This window comes from Stenella coeruleoalba (genome assembly GCF_951394435.1).
Source record: "Stenella coeruleoalba genome assembly, chromosome: 13".
Lineage (NCBI taxonomy): Eukaryota > Metazoa > Chordata > Mammalia > Artiodactyla > Delphinidae > Stenella > Stenella coeruleoalba.
In genome coordinates, this window is record NC_137159.1 from 25,128,435 (window position 1) to 25,141,330 (window position 12,896).

Below are 12,896 nucleotides of genomic sequence, written 5' to 3' on the forward strand. Positions count from 1 at the left end.
TATGCTTGGATTTGGGGTAGATTCCAATCCATCATTGAGCTGGCACATGTCAATGGCTATATAAAAATCCAAATTTGGGGCTTCCCTGGTGGCGCAGTGGTTGAGAGTCCACCTGCCGACTCAGGGGACACGGGTTCGTGCCCCGGTCCGGGAAGATCCCACATGCCGCAGAGCGGCTAGGCCCGTGAGCCATGGCCGCTGAGTCTGCGCGTCCAGAGCCTGTGCTCCGCAATGGGAGAGGCCACAACAGTGAGAGGCCCGCGTACCGCAAAAAGAAATAATAATCCAAATTCAATGTCAAACACAAAGCCCCAGAAGAAAGAGTTCAGTTCCCAAGAGAACAGTGATAGCTTAACATAAAATTTTATTTAGAGTACATCGGCATTAAGTTAGTAATGCTGAAACAACACATGGAGGATTTGCAGTAACACCTGGAAGTTCCTTCTAATGTATGTATAAAGAGAATCATGGAAGCTTTCTGTTTTATCCAATTGTTTTATGGCCTTATAAATTTAATGCACCAAATGAAAACTGAATCTTTGTTCTACATCTTATTCTTTATCTCTAAGTAAGATAAAATCTATTCTCATTTTCAAGGTAGAGTTTTATGTGCCCATACTTCTTAAGCCACATTTAAGAAAATCATCTCAACTAATTTTGGATATTGTCTCTCTTCATCTTGTACAGGAAACTCCAGCAGCTTTAATATTGGCATTCATCATCTAGTCAAACCCTTCACATGCTCTTCAAACCAATCAAATGTGGGATCCTCAACAATTTCTGTCAATAAAATAAGGTGTGAAATCAGCAGATTCATTCAGTGAAGCCCTGGTTGTTGTTGTTTTCCTTGTCACACTAGATGTCTAGACGCCTTTTGAACTGGGTTTAGAAGATGGGGATGTATAGATGCTTCTTGCCCTGAGTCTCTTAACAGCAGAGATGTAGAAGGGAGACTGAGATCATGAAGAGACTGGCTGTTGACTGTGGAGCATCATCACTTGACATGATGGTGGCATTGGCTGGATTGGGGGCAGCTGAGATATTCTGGGAGGGGTTACTTGAAGGTGTTACAAAAATTGTTTGATTTGAATAAATCTGCGTAGGTAAGAGCAGCACCAGAAGCAGCAGCCCCAGTCGGAGCCTGGCCACCATCGTTCTGCTCATGTCCGCTCCACCAGTGTGTAGCGCATCTCACTGGATGCAGGGAGCATGGAGGATCGCTGGCTCAGGGCGGGCACAGGCAAAGTCAAATATACATTTCTTGTTAACAGTGTTAAACCATCATTTACATGGGAAAATGCCCTCATGAAGTAACGTCAAGTTAAGAAGGCTAATACTGTACATACATATATATATACATTTTGTACATAAGTATATATATACAAACGTTTGACCTAGTGGCACCACATGACAGAGGGAATCTCACCTTCCTCTTTATTTCCCAGCTTCCTGGACCGCATCTCTCTCCACTCACCTCCCCATGGGCCACACCTTCCCAGCCTTCTTTGCTGGTGCCTTGACATCCTCTAACTGGCAAATGTTGCAGTGCTACAGGTCTCTGACCTCAGACACTTCCTTGTTTACAACACCCACTTTCCAGATGATTCCACCTATTTTCATGGGTTTAAATATTGTCTCTTCACTGATGTATCCTAATACATCTACAACACAGACAGGCCCTGGGCTCCTATCATGTTCATGCCTGTCAACATGCCTACAGGACATCTTCACTTGGATTTCTGATCAACTTCACATGCTCAAAACTGAACACCTGATTTCACCTGCATCCTGCAGGATAATATCCATCACTGAACTACTTCTCAAAACCTCCACTGTACAAATCTGATCTCAGCGGCCAGCACCTCCCAGCTGGATCTATTGCAAGATCTGCTCTCCCTGGCTTCCCTTGGATCCTTTCAGTTTGAGCCTTTAATAACCACTATCTTCGCTCAGGGCTCTATGGTTTTAGACTCTATATAAGAACACCTAGGGCTTCCCTGGTGGCGCAGTGGTTAAGAATCCACCTGCCAATGCAGGGAACATGGGTTCGAGCCCTGGTCTGGGAAGATCCCACAGGCCGTGGAGATACTAAGCCCATGTGCCACAACTACTGAGCCTGCATTATAGAGCCCGTGAGCCACATCTACCGAAGCCCACGCGCCTAGAGCCCGGGCTCCGTAGCAAGAGAAGCCACCGCAATGAGAAGCCCGCACACCGCAACCAAGAGTAGCCCCCGCTAGCCGCAACTAGAGAAAGCCCGTGCACAGCAATGAAGACCCAGTGCAGCCAAACAAATACATACATAAAATAAGTAAGTTCAAAAATAAATAAATAAAAATAAATTTTTAAAAAAGAACACCTAATTCAGGTTGGAAGGTGGGAGGGACACTCTAAATGTCATCTATGCTGCATGTACAAGAACCCCGAGAGCATACCAACAGGTACCACATTTTTCACTGCTGTAGCCGATCATTCCCCCTGTACTCCCACACTGTATCACTCCCTTCCCTGATCTACTGCCACAGTCTCTTTGGAAGGTGTTTCAGAACTCTTGTTATCATAGTGCCAGTTTAACTGTCCTCACTTCCCTAATTTATACCAGGATTTAAGACCTTGTGGTCCGGGATCCTGTCCAGAGCAAGCAGGCTAAGACTCTGTCTTTGTTTATTTATTTCATCAGGAAGGGCTCTACTCCCTCTCCTAGTTCATGGTGTGAAGTGTTCTTAGCCTCTCAGGAAAGTGGGGAGAATTGAAAGGACTCTATATGAGAATGCTAGGCTTTGTAAAACATTTAGTTTCTTTAAAAAATAAGACTCATTTTTAATTTGACTTTGAACAATCCTAGGAAATACAAAGAAAGCCAAGAATCGGTGACATGAAATGATCACCAGTAAGAATTACAACAGTCACCGCTTATCTCGTAGCATAGGGCACTGTCCGTGATCCTTAAGAAGAGTTACTAGAAATGCCTTGCCCATCTTGCCCCTAAACACCAACACATCACTCATGTACCTTGAAAGGTACATGAGTGCTGTGTTGGTGTTTAGGGGGAGCATCTCACTTACCAGGGACTGACTTCTACCTTGATTCCTTTGTAGGGATGGAGACTTCCCTGGTGATGAAAAATTCCCTGGGATTGCAACCTCCAAGCCAGACATCTTGTGTGACACAAACTCAAGAACTCCCCAGGCCCTGCAGGAGCAGAAATATCCAGATACTTGAGAGTAACCCACCACCTGAACTTGGGGACATTTCAGGGACAGCTCCAGTCCAGAGCGCCAGTAGTCTCCTGGCCCTGCCTCCAGCTCCAAGCCAGGGACAAATAGAGAGTGAGCACTTGGAGGATATGAAAACCAAGCTTTCAAAGCCTCTGGATGCCTACAGATCCCAAGAGAAAACCAAGAGCCTCCACTACTCCCTTTAGAAATCCCTGATATTCAGCAGCTCCTGGGCTGCACTGATGCATCCCCTCAGCCAAGAGGAGCAGCTGCTTCTGAAAATCCTGATCTGGGAAAGAACAGCCTGAGTCTTGAGGGTCTAGGGACACCTGAAAATGGGATGGAATCTAGCAGTGGTTTTGCAGACATTACTACACTGGCGGAGGATATTCACCTTCCCCAGCTCTTTAATTCTTTGAAAGAACTTGATCCAAAGGTCCCAACAGGATCAAAGCCAAAGACACCAGAGCCTTTAAGGTGAATCAGGTGCAGGAAAAGCCAAGTGTCATAAAGGTTCCCTCTGCTCAACCCAGGAAGAACAAACATAAAGCCTCTGAGCCTATCAGTGGTGCTCCCAAGGCCAAAATCCAGCCAAAGAATCCAGAGTGCCTGCTAGGGGGAGAAGTGCTTCTATGCCATGCTGCAGTCAGGGACAGCGCTCCTGTGACCACGGCCAAGCATTCCAAAGGCAAACCTCAGAAAGCTGCATCCAGAAAGATCAGCAATACTCAGAGCCACGGGCAGGAAAGCACCTCAAGGACCAAACGAAGGAAGAAGGCTGATGAGAAAAAGCAGTCAGGGAACAAAGTCAAGGCAGAAGAGAAGCCAACAATTCCCCAGACGAAGCGAAGGAAGCAGCAAACTGAGCTTATCCAAGAGAGCTTTAAAAAGCCTCGAACCTCCCTAGGCATGTGCAGGCTGGAGTCTGTGAAGGTTTTTCATGCACTGGGGGAGAAGAATGATAAGAAAACTGGGCTCTCTTCCTGTCGGGTCTTGGGAAATTCAAGCAACCCTAAACACCCCCAGCTATCCAGCCATGGGGGTATACCCCACCTGAGGGTAAGAGTCCTGAGAAAACTCAAGTCGAAGCCCAGAAACCAGACAGCAGTGCTGGAAAACAGTGTCCATCTCCATCCCAGTAGGAGCTGCCGCCTCCTGGGAAGGTCAAGTTGATACCTCTGACGTTTTCTGCCTGGGACAAGCCTCAATCTCGACCTGCTCCGCGGAGGCCACAGTCTCTGGTCTCACATCGGCCTGCTGTGGCTGAGTGTGCCCAGCCTGTTTCTACTAACTCAGCTCAACCTCCAGGATTGAAGAGGGTAGAAATGACTCTTTAAATTTACCAGTTGGACTGAGCTATATGTGAACTCTAGGTAATAGCGTGGGAACTGCACAAGCAAAGTGAGACACTGAAGATTCCAATGGTAATAGCCGTACTGTTTTCTAACGGACGAAAAAAATGCCTATATTATAAGTTCTATTTCTCCTGCTTTCTGGCAGTATCATGCTCAGAATAGTGTCCTGGCAAGCAAGTCAGGATACTTAGGTTCTGAAATCTGGTAAGGATACTAACATAATGAGAGAACTTGAACAAGTCAACCCGACCTCTCTGAGCCTCAATTTCCTTCCTCATGAAATGAGACTGTGAAAACAGAAGTTCTCTAAGGACCTCCTAGTTCTAAAATGCTCCCAGTTTAGGAACAGCATAGAAGTCCATACTAGTGCAGGCTGAAAGGAAAGATAGGTCAGGGAGAAAGTTGCTTTCAGCCTAGAGAACAATGTCTGAACCATACCACTTGGGTCTTCTGCCCATCTGTGCCCAACATGGGAGCACAGGCAGCTAATACAGAAGACTGTAAAACTGCTCAGTCCTTGCAACCATCATAACGGTCTGATTTTTGGTTTCTCAGTAAGTATTGACATTACAGGTGTCTGGATAGCAAGAAACTTAAGATAATGCTGTTCCTCAAACATAGTGAGAATTTATCAATCTCCCTGATGTTTTCATTACCCTCTTGTTCTTACAGAAAATTTCCAAAATCCATCTCGACTTGGAACTCTGAATTCTCTGCAGCACTCTCTTCCTCGGGTGAGCAATGCAACTTCCCTAAGAGGAAGTGTCTGCAACTTCTCCAGAGTCTCTGCTCCTGCCGTCAGTTCGGCATCAGCTACTGGTACCTCTTTCCAGACACTCATGTGTAGCGCCTACCTTCACCAACAGTCTAGCACAACTATGTTATCTGGAGTTACTGACCAGAGCCAGACGTCCACTTCAGCTGCTTCCTATCCGGGTGTTCTTGACTGGGACATCACAGGAAGCACCGAAAAGAATTCTCCTTCACTCGGAGACTTTACTCTGGCAGTCACTGACCAGCACACAGCTGCTTCCTCCATGTTTATGGCAGCCCAGTATGATAAAACTGCAGACACCAATAACATGGTCCCTCTATATCCATCACCTTCTGCCAGGCTTGCTCAGGGAACACCATCTCAGATTCCAAATCAGGGACACAGCCTGTCACTTCCCTACCACGAAGGAAGCCAGGTATATTACTATAACCAAGGCACATTGGGGTCTTTACTGAATGGAGAACTTGGCTCCTGCCTGCAACCCTATGGCTCTGTGTCATACACAGGAAGTAAGGTCTCTGTGCAACCAAAAGTGGTTATGGTACTAAAGGAGATTCAGCCCACAAATATCCAACCACCAGCTTCCACCTCTGGAATCTACTACCCTGTGTCTGCTCAACCCGTCACAGAAACAAGTTTTCAAGGTGAGTACAAACAGCAAGAAAGTTGAACAATGAGGTCAGCATTCAAAAATGGGGTCAAATCTACAGCTGGGAAGTGGTGTACAGACAGGTAGAATTTAGATCCTGAGCCTTTAATAACCACTACCTTCACACAGGGCTCTCTGGTTTAGACTCTATATAAGAACACCTAGGGCTTCCCTGGTGGCGCAGTGGTTAAGAATCCTCCTGCCAATGCAGGGGACACGGGTTCGAGCCCTGGTCAGGGAAGATCCCACAGGCCGTGGAGCAACTAAGCCCATGTGTCACAACTACTGAGCCTGCATTCTAGAGCCCGTGAGCCACATCTACTGAAGCCCACGCGCCTAGAGCCCGTGCTCCATAGCAAGAGAAGCCACCGCAATGAGAAGCCTGCACACCGCAACCAAGAGTAGCCCCCGCTAGCCGCAACTAGAGAAAGCCCGTGCACAGCAATGAAGACCCAGTGCAGCCAAACAAATACATACATAAAATAAGTAAGTTCAAAAATAAATAAATAAAAATAAAATTTTTAAAAAAGAACACCTAATTCAGGTTGGAAGGTGGGAGGGACACTCTAAATGTCATCTATGCTGCATGTACAAGAACCCCGAGAGCATACCAACAGGTACCACATTTTTCACTGCTGTAGCCGATCATTCCCCCTGTACTCCCACACTGTATCACTCCCTTCCCTGATCTACTGCTACAGTCTCTTTGGAAGGTGTTTCAGAACTCTTGTTATCATAGTGCCAGTTTAACTGTCCTCACTTCCCTAATTTATACCAGGATTTAAGACCTTGTGGTCCGGGATCCTGTCCAGAGCAAGCAGGCTAAGACTCTGTCTTTGTTTATTTATTTCATCAGGAAGGGCTCTACTCCCTCTCCTAGTTCATGGTGTGAAGTGTTCTTAGCCTCTCAGGAAAGTGGGGAGAATTGAAAGGACTCTATATGAGAATGCTAGGCTTTGTAAAACATTTAGTTTCTTTAAAAAATAAGACTCATTTTTAATTTGACTTTGAACAATCCTAGGAAATACAAAGAAAGCCAAGAATCGGTGACATGAAATGATCACCAGTAAGAATTACAACAGTCACCGCTTATCTCGTAGCATAGGGCACTGTCCGTGATCCTTAAGAAGAGTTACTAGAAATGCCTTGCCCATCTTGCCCCTAAACACCAACACAGCACTCATGTACCTTGAAAGGTACATGAGTGCTGTGTTGGTGTTTAGGGGGAGCATCTCACTTACCAGGGACTGACTTCTACCTTGATTCCTTTGTAGGGATGGAGACTTCCCTGGTGATGAAAAATTCCCTGGGATTGCCACCTCCAAGCCAGACATCTTGTGTGACACAAACTCAAGAACTCCCCAGGCCCTGCAGGAGCAGAAATATCCAGATACTTGAGAGTAACCCACCACCTGAACTTGGGGACATTTCAGGGACAGCTCCAGTCCAGAGCGCCAGTAGTCTCCTGGCCCTGCCTCCAGCTCCAAGCCAGGGACAAATAGAGAGTGAGCACTTGGAGGATATGAAAACCAAGCTTTCAAAGCCTCTGGATGCCTACAGATCCCAAGAGAAAACCAAGAGCCTCCACTACTCCCTTTAGAAATCCCTGATATTCAGCAGCTCCTGGGCTGCACTGATGCATCCCCTCAGCCAAGAGGAGCAGCTGCTTCTGAAAATCCTGATCTGGGAAAGAACAGCCTGAGTCTTGAGGGTCTAGGGACACCTGAAAATGGGATGGAATCTAGCAGTGGTTTTGCAGACATTACTACACTGGCGGAGGATATTCACCTTCCCCAGCTCTTTAATTCTTTGAAAGAACTTGATCCAAAGGTCCCAACGTGACCAAAGCCAAAGACACCAGAGCCATTAAGGTGAATCAGGTGCAGGAAAAGCCAAGTGTCATAAAGGTTCCCTCTGCTCAACCCAGGAAGAACAAACATAAAGCCTCTGAGCCTATCAGTGGTGCTCCCAAGGCCAAAATCCAGCCAAAGAATCCAGAGTGCCTGCTAGGGGGAGAAGTGCTTCTATGCCATGCTGCAGTCAGGGACAGCGCTCCTGTGACCACGGCCAAGCATTCCAAAGGCAAACCTCAGAAAGCTGCATCCAGAAAGATCAGCAATACTCAGAGCCACGGGCAGGAAAGCACCTCAAGGACCAAACGAAGGAAGAAGGCTGAAGAGAAAAAGCAGTCAGGGAACAAAGTCAAGGCAGGAGAGAAGCCAACAATTCCCCAGACGAAGCGAAGGAAGCAGCAAACTGAGCTTATCCAAGAGAGCTTTAAAAAGCCTCGAACCTCCCTAGGCATGTGCAGGCTGGGGTCTGTGAAGGTTCTTCATGCACTGGGGGAGAAGAATGATAAGAAAACTGGGCTCTCTTCCTGTCGGGTCTTGGGAAATTCAAGCAACCCTAAACACCCCCAGCTATCCAGCCATGGAGGTATACCCCACCTGAGGATAAGAGTCCTGAGAAAACTCAAGTCAAAGCCCAGAAACCAGACAGCAGTGCTGAAAAAGAGTGTCCATCTCCATCCCAGTAGGAGCTGCCGCCTCCTGGGAAGGTCAAGTTGATACCTCTGCCGTTTTCTGCCTGGGACAAGCCTCAATCTCGACCTGCTCCTGGGAGGCCACAGTCTCTGTCCTCTCATTGGCCTGCTCTGGCTGACTGTGCCCAGCCTGCTTCTAACTCAGCTCAAACTCCTGCAGTGAGTTCATCCCACCCAGCTCCTGCCTCTTTGCCAGGTCCTGCCAAACCATCTCAGCCAACTATGACTAACCAACCCAACCGGGTTGGACCGACCATACGCAGCCTAGTGTCCCTCAGACTGCTGCTCCTAGGCCTGCACCCTACGGAACTTCATCTTGCACTTCTCTCCAGTGGGAGCCTGTTCCCCCTGCTGTGACTAAGCGCCAGTCCCCACCCAAGCTCCAAACCCCATTTCTACTCAAGATTTCAGCAAGCAACCAGTTCCATGGAGGGAACCCTATGTTCCTGAGCCAGTAATGTCAAAGCCCACCGAACACGAGCAGAGGCCAGAGCGGGAGGCCATAAAGAGACTGGCTCAACAAGAACGTATTGCTGCCAAATACTCCTCTTTGGGGAAACTGCAATTTTTCATTGAGAGGGAAAAAGAAATGGAAATTGCTGACTACTACGGATATGTAAAGTCAGAGCTGCTAGGAGTGTTGGTGCCACCTTGGGGACCAGCTGCTCTTCCATATACAGATAAGACAGGTATAAATTTCTCTATTTATTTTGATATATTTTAAAACAATAAAACTGAATAAATAAATGTAATAGAATTCATAGGTGAGTAATAATACTTTTGAATTTTGAGATGCTGCTAACTGTGGTGTGTTTTTTTTGTTTGTTTTTTGATGGGGTTGGAATCAAAGTCTGCATGAGAAAGGAAGGACTGAAAGTTGGATGGGAGAATGAAGGAAAGGGGTAAAAACAGAGGAAAGAGAAAGGAACTTGGCCCAGGGCTAGGAAGGCCAAAAGGCATTTATGGATTTATGAAAGGAAGCAGGAGTGAGGATGAAATGGCAGAAGTAAAAAGCAGGGTCAGAGGTCAGGGGTGAAAGAACAAAATTTGAATAGAGTTGAAGATGACAGAAGGTGAGTCTAGGTTCACTAGGAGAAACAGAAAAAGTCTCTTGGGGAGGTTGGCCTTAAGTCTCACAACCACCAGATAGGTATTTAAGAAAACAGGAGGTTCAGCACACATCTCTGAAAGGTTTGAGTTGCCTTATCCAGGTGTGATTATGGTGGGGGGATAGGAAATCTGCCAGAGAGGTGGCTAGGGCTCAGAGTTATCCTAGGGGCAGCTGACGACAGGGGCACAGCCAAGGAACTGCTGCATCAGGAGGCCCACAAGCAGGGCGTGGTATGTAAATCACCAGGTACTCAACACCTAAGCACCAGGGCAGCTAATGCACTACTCAGTTAATCCTGGCAACGACAGGCAAGGCCAGTATTCCTGTGCCACTTCACTTAGAGAGGTGCAGCAAAGGGCTGAGGTCACGTCGCATGTGGAGGTACAAGGCCTCAATTGCAGGCCCAAATGCCTCCAAAGTCCTCAGTATCTGCAAGTGCCCGCAGGCGGCCAACCTGGTTTTCAGAGCACAGCATTCTGAGGTTACTGGTGGATGAGATCAAACTTCTGGACAGGCCTAAATATTATCTTGAGGGGCTTCCTCCATTGACCAGGGTGCGTGCCGCCTTCTGTAAACATCACCATCAACTGAAACGCACGAGAAAAATCCGACGGAAGCGTCCACTCTCACGGGTGAGAGCGGTGGGGGCACGCACACTGGGCAGCTGCTCCAACAGCCACAGGACCCAGGCGCCCAGTGGTTCACGGGCTCCCTGTGAGGCCTCATGGGGCAGGTCGAGGGAGTGAGGATGGGAGAGAGCGGCAGGGGTGGGCGTCAAAAGGAATGCAGTGGGGAGAAGGGAGAGATGGAGACAGTGGATAGTGGATAGTGACCATGGGAAAACTGGCAATGTTCATTTTCAACATTAATTTTTTGAGATGTCATTCACATGCCATAACATTCACCTTCTGAAACTGCGAATTCAGCGTCATTTCGTACATTCACAAGCCTATGCAACCATCACCGTCATCTAACCCATCACGTTTTCATCAACCCACAAAGAAGCCCCCGTAACCATCAGCAGGTCCTCTTCATCCCCTCCTCCTTCAGTCCCTGCAACCATTAATTTCCTTTCTGTTGCTATGGTTTTGCCTTTTCTGGACATTTCATGACATAATACAAATGGGACCACTGTGTGTGGCTTCTTTCACTTAGCATAATGTTTTCAAGTTCGTCCACGTCGTAGCATGTGTCAGTACTTCATTCCTTTTTATGACTGTATAATATTTCACATATAACCACATTTTAAAAATCCATTTATCCATTGATGGGCATTTGGGTTTTTTACACTAATAATCTCCATTTATTGACAGTTTATTCTGTGCCAGGCAGCACCAGGCTAAGTTACTGACCTTATTTCACAGATAAAGAGGCTTGGAGAGTGTGAAGAGTTTGCCCAAGATTAAGAGCTAGCAACTGGGGGAACTGGGGTTTGAACTCAGGCGAACTTCAGAGGTAATGAATTCACATGACAGAACATTAGAAAAGGTCCACAAGGGCATTCAACGAAAAGTCACCCTTTTCCCCACGTGCCCCAGCCACACATTTCCCTCCTCAGAGACATCTGCTTTTGCCATGCTGTGGATCCTTCCAGAGAACTATTTATACCTCAACGTGTATGTATCACAATTTATTGACTAATCTGTCCCAATGATTTGAAATGTCACTTTTATGGTATAATAGATTCTTATACATATTTATATTACTTTTCGCAGAGCTGTCCTGGCTCGTTTTTGCCTATCTTTTATGTTTTCCATTTCTCTAAAATCCTTTTTATCTTCAAAAAAATTTTTCCTTTTCCTGTTTGTTTCTCTTAAGGCATTATGTTCATTCACTGGTATGATTTTATTTAAATGATTTACTTTTGGCAGTGTTGGGTATTAGTTGCAGCATGTGGGCTCTTCGTTGCAGCGCAGGGGCTCTCCCTCACAGCTCGTGGGCTCTCTAGTTGTGGGGCGTGGGCTCCACAGCACGTGGGCTCAGTAGTTGTGGCGTGCGGGCTTAGTTGGCCTGCGGCATGGGGGATCTCAGTTCCTCAGCCAGGGATCGAACCTGCATCCCCTGCATTGGAAGGCAGATTCTTAACCACTGGACAACCAAGGAAGTCCCCACTCTTGTATTATTTTAAATTTAGTCCTCATTTCTGAATTTTTTTTCTTTTATTTTGAATTCTGTCCTGAGTTCTATCATCTTACCTAATATTCTGGTTTACGCAGTTCCTTCATCTTTTTTTTTTAATTATGGTAAAATATACATAAAACAAAATTTAGTACTTCAACCATTTTCAAGTATACAATTAAGTGACATTAAATACACTCACAATGCTGTGCGACCATCACCACTATTCAAATTCAAAATAATTATGTCTAAAGATTGAGCAGGACCTCAGAAAGATGGAGGCAGCAGCATAGTTTCTGAATCTCTCCAAACCCTTTCATGGAAGAAGATCAACTAAAACCAAACACCCATAGGTGGCATTTATCAGCATTTACCTTTTCCAGAACTTTTTCACCATCCCAAACAGAGACTCTAGAGCCATTAAACAGTAACTTCCCATTCCCTCCTTGATCCATGTTCTTTCACCTTTTCCACTGTTTTTCCTAACATCTTTTAGCCCACTTTGAAATAATAGGTTACAGTTTTGATCTGTTTTGTGGATCTGTCTTTTCCAACTTGATTTTATTGTCTGAACAGATGCTATTCTGCTCCTTATTCTCTTTTTGCTTACACTACCTCTGTATGGGATTTGATCCCAATCCTTTTCTTTTATTGATTTTTGGATGAAAAAAGTTTTAAAGCACTTTGAAAAGGAGGTGCGAGGCCATGTGGAAACGTGTTCCTCATGGCTGTTTCATCAATGCTTCACTTATACTGTTTTGAAATAACTCTTTTCCAGGAGGCATAAACCAGTGGGCTTTATCATTGGACAGAGTTCAGGGAAACGACCCCACGAAAGCTGATCACCTTAGCAAAAATGATTTAGTTATGATTTCACCCAAGATTGGTCACCAACCAGCCTGGGAAACTCAATGAACCAGAGACAAGGTATAATGCCATCTTTCCTTCTCTCTGCCTCAGCTCTCAAGGATTGGTCACCTACATGTTATTTGTAATTATTAGTTGGTTTCTGTTCATAATTACTATCAGAAGACACAGCACTTATGGGTCTAATTACATTGCCCGGCTACGCACCATTCTTCTTCATTTTGGCTTCCTGTCCACCAGCAGGAACCTGATTTATTTTTG

The 12,896-nt window shown here is 46.0% G+C and overlaps 2 pseudogenes across 2 annotated transcripts; both read left to right on the forward strand.

The window, feature by feature from the left end:
- Positions 1–1,170: 1,170 nt before the first annotated feature.
- On the forward strand, positions 1,171–5,355 carry LOC307196514 (uncharacterized protein C2orf78-like; annotated as a pseudogene). Its single transcript has one exon. The product of its transcript is annotated as an uncharacterized protein C2orf78-like (transcript).
- LOC307196515 (uncharacterized protein C2orf78-like) lies at positions 5,233–9,815 on the forward strand (annotated as a pseudogene). Its single transcript has 2 exons — positions 5,233–5,992; positions 7,272–9,815. The product of its transcript is annotated as an uncharacterized protein C2orf78-like (transcript).
- Positions 9,816–12,896: the final 3,081 nt, after the last annotated feature.